Here is a 6,005-nt window from a genome sequence, read left to right as displayed (position 1 = left end):
GCCAAGAAAGAGGAAAGGAGATCGACAATCGTGGAGACGACAGGACCACATATGGAAGATTATTAACTAATTAGGGCTTGAGGACGAAGGGGTTTTTTTTTTGGAGGGGGGAGGGAGGGAGTCTACAAAGGCTGGAAAAGTACGGGATTCCCGTATATTCTTATTGTTTTTTGATTATTTGTTTTTAAGAACAACGTAAAAATAAATAAGTTTCAGTTTAAGTCGTTGGAAATAATACTGGGCGTATTAAATTGTTCGTGATTAACGTGGCTGCTTCCACGATTGGTCCGTAACGTACACGTGAATCTTAAATGATTGTTGTTTTGGATCGATCGATAATTTGTAATTCTTACTAAATATATTCAAATTTTGCGTTGTAAATTACGAAGGTTTCGTAACATGGATTCTGTAGTTGTTGGTAGAGATTGTTGTAAGGTCAGATAATTTTTGAACGTGGATAAATTTGGGGTTCTCGATCATCGTTTGACTTCGCGGAATTTTGGTAAAACATTTGGTCTGAAGAAGGCGGAAGGTTGAAAGTAATGAAAAATCTGGCATGCAGGATTTGTAAGCTTCGCGAGTTGAATTCTCAAATAGAATATTTGAATTCTCTGAGATTTCCTGGACTACCAGCCCGGATGTTGATTTTTAAAATTAGTGAATTGTTATGTTGATTAGGAATTGAGGTATAAAAGATGGACTTCGCGACGAAACGTGCTGAAGAGTTGTAAGATTTTTTACGTACAACATAGAAGTAGAAATTATTACCGGTAACATGACTGGACACAAGCCGTTCATTCTCAATATTTGATTGGATGCAGGAGAATATTCGTCGCTACTATTCATTTTATATTGTGAGAATAATAATAAATTGTAATGTAGAGTTGTGGCGGATGGCGAGCGATTAATCACCACTTAATCTCATAAAATCAATATCGTAATTATAATTTAGCACACAAATCGCGAGTATAATCATATGACTAACCCTGTTGAAAAATAATGTATAGACGGAACCGACTCAACGCTATAAAAAGTCTCGATTAAAGATAACTTCTAACTCGTAAAATTATTATGAAAATCTTGTTGCATGTTATAATTTTTATAATCTATGTAAACTAAATTATTCCACCTATTCTTTTTCATACAAATTTCATAGAATGGCAATAATTTATGGGCTGTATTTAATTCGAATAAATAAAGGAAATAACGATGCAATAATACGAGTACTTGTCATTTTTTGCATGTTATATTTATAACTCGTCACAGTGTCGAAGACAATTTTCAATTTTTATGGCATTCGTAATGACGATCAAGAAATGTCAAGGACAAAGTTCGGATGAAATTAGATTACATCATCGAAAACTGTTATTTTTCTACGTTCAATTACAGGAGCAAAGATGCCAACGATGCTCGCCGGCAAACAAACAACCGAAGTTACATCCGAGGTACTTTGATTGCCTATCCGACGGCGAAGCAAAATTTGCATCGTTGACTTGGCAATAATCTGGCTTTGAATAGTTTTTGTAAGCCGACGAGATATATTTATAGATAATTACTTCGGTAGTTTTGGAAATGAATTAAGAAATTTTTACAGTATAAAATATTAGACTAGATTATGTGCCTTAATCGTCAGTCTTCAATATTCAAATGTTGATAAAAGTATAAGATATAAGTATATAAGATAAACTCGCGATGGTCTGAATCTTAAAAATTTGAGGTTCACCTCTAGAATAACATCATTTTTTCAGATAAAATAGGCGATGTCACATTTTGAAAAAAAAATTATTTTCTACGCTAAAGTAACATGTAACTATAAAAACTATTTGGTTGATATTTCAGTATTTTTTTTAGCAAAGTATGCAAATGTCTTTTTTTTCGCTAAGTTATGGGTATTTGAATTATTTGGAAAATTTATGGCTCAGGATTGGGTTAGATTAAAATTTGAAAAAAAATATTGATTCTGTATTGAAACATGTTTTTGAACACTTCCTGAGTATCCATCTCATAATGAATCTTGTATACAAAAAGATTGAACTTTTTCACGTAAAAAATACATCGGGTCATATATTTGTTCTCACGACAAGAAGTGCTAAAATTTCAAAGACAAAAATTCAATTCGAAATATTGATGAAATTCGGTCCATATATAAAGAGTATAGTTAACTACGTTAGCCGAAATTCTACATGTTTTCAAGATTCAGGAGATTGTGGTTTTATATACCTGTAACAAGTGAATTTTCTCCAGAATTTTTTCATTTGTTTATTTTTGTTTGTTTGGTATGATTGATTTCGCGAAAAATTTAATTAGACAGGTTAGTTTGACTAACAAACAAGAGTTTGTAGGTAACCATATTCTAAATCAAGGGCTCCAGAGGTCTGTAACTTTAAACTTGTGAAAAACTCGACATATAGACATGGAACTTTAAAAATTACAGTAAAATCAATTTTTTTCATGTCCGGAAATCACGCTCATAATTATCGAAATATCCTGTACAGAATTAACTATGAATTCTCTTTAACTCGAGACCTTCGTTTTTGTTTCAGATTTTTTGTCGAAACCCATTTGACAGACTCCTGATTGCAATCGGCTGTATCATGGTCCACGATCTCAGATTTAAATTATTTTTCGTTGGGTAACTAGAACTTAATAAATTACTAACATACAGCTAGGGATCATAGCGACCCAACTGAATTTAGTGCACGTTAAATCTACGATCGTTTGACAATTTTTTTATTTGACACGATAAATTCCAACTTACCTTTGCGCTTGGCATTAATTTTCGCACGTTTTATTAGCTATGATTATGAGGTTACAAATGCATTTAAGAACATCGACACCGAAGACTAAATTTGATCTGAATACTTTTTGCCAACCTATTATTACATAGCATCGTCTGTATAACTGTACATATTACAATATCGACGATTGATTAGGCAAGTAGCTTGAATTAATTAAAACCTCTCTATAGGTATCATTGATCGGAGACGGTCACATTGTAGACGAATGAATGGATCTAAAAATGATCGTGATTAATCACGTATTATAGATTGAAATTATTCAGCTGCAATTCTATAATAAGTACATCATTGTACGTGGGTAATCGGAATTAGACTGGCTTACAATTAATTGATTGATTAACCTTTCCTGCTATAGGTTGCTAATTTAGGTTTGCAAATCTATCTTTGTCGCACCTAAGTCTCACTCCCGTGATTTAACTCATTAATCCAAGTGCCTGCATAGTAATTGGTGTCGGAAAGTAAATCGAGTGCATCAGTCGTTTCGTTGACAATCGCACTGTGACGGAATAAAAAAACAAGGTGCTGGTATAAAAATTTAATCGCAAGCTGCTAAACGTGACGACTGACCGGAAGGATGCCTCTCAAATTCACCATTTCCAATTACTGGGAAGATTACGTAAATACCTCTCGTACCTTCGTTGTGTGGATAAGATCGGCCGATTACGTAATCATGTAAAGTGTTTTCTCCGTTCTATGAACTCGTAATATATTTCCGAAAAAAACTAGGTCTAATTGTGGTTTTTAAAAATATTCCCCGACTACGTCGATTTTTTTACATTGATGACGTATCTTCTTTTTACTGACCTTTCCGACCTATGAAACAAATCAAATACCGTATTTTAGTTTTATGTTGGTGAAAGTAGGTATTCAATATTTTACACAATAAGGCGTAAGGATTTAGTCAAAACTGTGATAGGTATTCATTTTATCTTGCCATTCTACGATGATTGATGATTATCGTTTTATTTCATGCAGCTCAAGTCCAAGCAATCACTCCGAATGCTTCAAATTATTCGTTTATATAAATATCAGTAGTCTGTTTTCAATAATCAAAGAATTGAATTAGAATCAAGCATTGATGAGTGTAAATTATTCAAGTAAGTTTTTAATGATTACCGACACTTGTTTATATCTATTCCCATTTATATTATACTATATTGTGAAACACGAGATCAAGGAACGGCATGAAATACGAATAGAAACATTTTTTTTGTGGTGACGTGTGTTCCCTCATCAATTAATCAAGCAGGAATGATTTTCCTGCTCAAAATTCGTTTGTTTAACGAGTGACAAATTTATTCCTCTTTGCTACGATACATTGTCATGCACCATATAAATTGACTGGGGCGAATGAACGGAGTAAAAAATAATCACAGTGAAATCTCATTTATACACTCTCCCGTGGATATGCCAATTACAAGGTACAAGTGAGCGTAACATTCAGACGAATGATGTCTCAATTCATGGTTTTATGTGGCTTCGTAACTGTCGTTTCGTCATTGCATTCGCAGAGTAATTGACTCGTATATCGTAGTATTGACGAATACAAACGAAACTTCTTTATATGGTCAATAAGCAAAAGTGAATGGCGAAGACTGCCAGCGGGAAAAGAATGTATGTAAGTGGGTATGTACAACATTCGAATAAACTGAATCGCCATTCGGAAACTCAACGATTCGCATATTTTTCGTTTGGGTAATTGACGTTCTACGGTGTAAAAGTATTTGTAACTGTAGAATACAACATGATATCTCTTTTATGACATGGAATATTTTTAATAAAAATGGTAAGTACAAAAATTTCTGGACCACGTATCTAAGTTTATCCGTATAAAAATATCAGTCGTACGTTGCGTCGTAAAGACCGTCAACGCCACTTCCCCCGCACAATTGAAAACTCGAATTTTTTTCCGACTTCTGAGGCATTAAACCTTGCGTAGAGATATCAACGTGGGATGTCACGATCGGTTTAAGAATCGGTCACCGAGTTATTTACCGTCAACCTTGATTTGAAATATTCTAGAAAGTACAAAGTTTTTTTTTTAATTTCAGGGTGACGAGACTTCTCGACTTTTTTTTTTCAGAATTAGAAGGAATTTGTAGCATTTGAAAGGAAACAATTGTCGACTTGTCTTTTAATTTTGTCATCTTTGTTGAAAAACGTTACGGAGAATTTTGAAAAATTATAGGAATTTGTTGACGAACCGCTGAAAAAACTTTTATGGCTATATATTGGTAATAGCATAATTCACGTAATTCTTATTTATATAATAATAATACTTTGTTCGGGATCAGCTGGAAGTGCCCGAAGCTAAAACTCCGAAATTCACAAAAAGACTTTAAATGTACATTCTATCATCGCATCGTAAAAAACAGTTCACTCATGATTGGTGCGTGCTTATCTGAAAAGAAAAACCCTTTTCCAGGCCATCCCTTAGATTAACTAAGTTCGTTATTAATGCGAACATACTTGCTGAGCAAAATATATGTTATTTTTTGTTTTTGGTAGAAAAGGTGGTACACCATGAAACGTTCGACCAATTAATAAACTGTCTGGCATGCATTAAGAAAGCAAAGCTGCGTGGAATTCAACCCTTATTCTACACATTTCAATTTATCAGAGCACAGACAATAAACAACTGAATTGAATAACATGATTTCATAGCGGCTGAAATGCTTTGCGAAAAAAACCCACAACATTTTGTGATAACTCTAGTATTTTCTCTGTTAATCTCGGAAAAAAAAAAAGTGAATTTTTACACGATTTCGACGTCAACTTTGAATAACTTTTGAAACTGTCGAGTTATGAAAAAATTACTAGAGACCTTTTTTGTAAAGCATTGAATTCCCTACAAAAATACGTAGCTCACATTTATCTCCGTTGCCTCGTTACTGAGCTACACAATTCAGAGATGACTAAAATTATTTTCGCGCGTTAAATAAATGGAAAATGAATGATTGCGTTCAGGAATCACCAAATATAAACTTTAAAGGGTATGACTATTAAACGTGTGTCGTTGAAAAAAATAAAATAATAGTCGATTTTTTTGGACCACCCTAGTGTTTACGTGTCTAAAATTGTTTATCTATATCAGTAAATATATGCACGTAGAAGAGAATCAAGTCCGGCGCCGGGAGTGCAGAGCCAAAACAGTACAAAGCGTATGCCAATTTCAAATGAGGGCAAAACTAGTTGAGCAACTAGGCA

The sequence above is a fragment of the Neodiprion pinetum genome, chromosome 4 (assembly GCF_021155775.2).
Source record: "Neodiprion pinetum isolate iyNeoPine1 chromosome 4, iyNeoPine1.2, whole genome shotgun sequence".
In the NCBI taxonomy this organism is placed as follows: Eukaryota; Metazoa; Arthropoda; class Insecta; order Hymenoptera; family Diprionidae; genus Neodiprion; species Neodiprion pinetum.
This window is presented reverse-complemented; position numbering follows the sequence as displayed.